Below are 1507 nucleotides of genomic sequence, written 5' to 3'. Positions count from 1 at the left end.
CACACAGGTTCGGAAACATTCGATGCGCATTACCGTCCCCTCCTGCACTGGAGGGTTAAGGACAACGTGATTATATCGAACCAAAATTGAAATGTGCAAGTTGACTTTCCTAGTTATACGTCTTCATTTTTATTCTGGGTTTAACAACCATGAGTTTATGACGTATTTTACATGATTAGTTGGCGACTGGACCTTATTGTTTATATCTCTTATTAAGGATCCATCCATCCATACATCAATTATCAAAACCACACACTTACAATCCGAGTCTAGTTTCATATGCTGCGCTGCTGAGCGACCCGCAGAATATTATGCATGAGTACAAGTCACAAGCCCCGTTTCCACTAACACGGGGCCGGTTCTAGCTTGGTGCCTTTTGAGACCGAGGCAAAAAGATGCAGACTCTCCCCGTCGGGGAATCGAACCCCGGTCTCCCGCGTGACAGGCGGGGATACTCACCACTATACTAACGAGGAGATGTACGCGCACTACTTTTACATCTTCAAGATAAACAGCGGATGACTACTAACATTTGCGAGTAATCAATGACTGAGCTTCATGTCATGACCATGGTGCTCAAGAGAAGAAAAAATACATAATGTACGTCCACTGATACCAGAACAACCATATAGCTTTATACTAAGACGATGATTAAACGGAAAATTCCTTTACAAAACACTGCCACAAAATCATAGTTTCGCAATATTACATCGTGCAACGGGACACAGTGTAAGTACGTGAAGTCGGTAATTAAATCAAGAAAAAAAAGTGAGAGGAAAAGAATACTTTTCTATTATCATATTTTTCTAACTGGCCAAACTGAGTCATATTTTGATTATACACACTAACAGAAAAACAGTGCAAATCTCCGGTAGTCCGTTTCACTTGCGCTCCGCTATGGGGCAGTAACAAGCAGAGCTTAAGTGTGGAAGGAAAAAAAAAACACAGGACAGCATCAATCCCAACTTCACAAACGCCGGAGATCGAGATGCTGTAAGCATGACAATTAACATCTTTATCCAAGGGAACAGCTGCAAGACACAGATGCCGCGCCTAACAAAGGTAGGATCGATTCCGAAGTTCAGGCATTTACAGACGCGGACTCTTCTGGAGTTGATTTTTTTCGGGAGATACGCATCAACTTCAAAAGTATGAACCGCATTATATCTATATCTGTTATGACGTTGTAGCTATTGATACTGATGCATCACAAAAATAATTTAAATGTTTTTTCATTCTGACATATGTTCGTTCGGACGAGGATTTTATTATATGAGATAAGTTTTAAATGAAAACTTTTTTTAATCTATATGATTAATTCTCGAATCTAAGCCAGACTTCACATAAATCATTCATTCATAAATATAATGGAACATACAACATCCAGGTATCCATGAAATTTATGATCAGGCTATACGTTTGTGATAACAACAAAACAACACAACATGTATATTTACAATATATGGGCCTATTGTTTAATATTGCCTCCAAATTATAGCCAGACAAT

The 1507-nt window shown here is 39.1% G+C and overlaps 1 non-coding gene across 1 annotated transcript; it reads right to left on the bottom strand.

Moving 5' to 3' along the window:
- Positions 1-404: 404 nt before the first annotated feature.
- Positions 405-476, bottom strand: trnad-guc (transfer RNA aspartic acid (anticodon GUC)). The gene has a single exon. It is a non-coding gene; the product is annotated as a tRNA-Asp (tRNA).
- Positions 477-1507: the final 1031 nt, after the last annotated feature.

The sequence above is a fragment of the Brienomyrus brachyistius genome, unplaced genomic scaffold (genome assembly GCF_023856365.1).
Source record: "Brienomyrus brachyistius isolate T26 unplaced genomic scaffold, BBRACH_0.4 scaffold619, whole genome shotgun sequence".
In the NCBI taxonomy this organism is placed as follows: domain Eukaryota; kingdom Metazoa; phylum Chordata; class Actinopteri; order Osteoglossiformes; family Mormyridae; genus Brienomyrus; species Brienomyrus brachyistius.
Note: the sequence above shows the minus strand (reverse complement) of the source record. Positions and strands in the feature narration are given on the sequence as shown.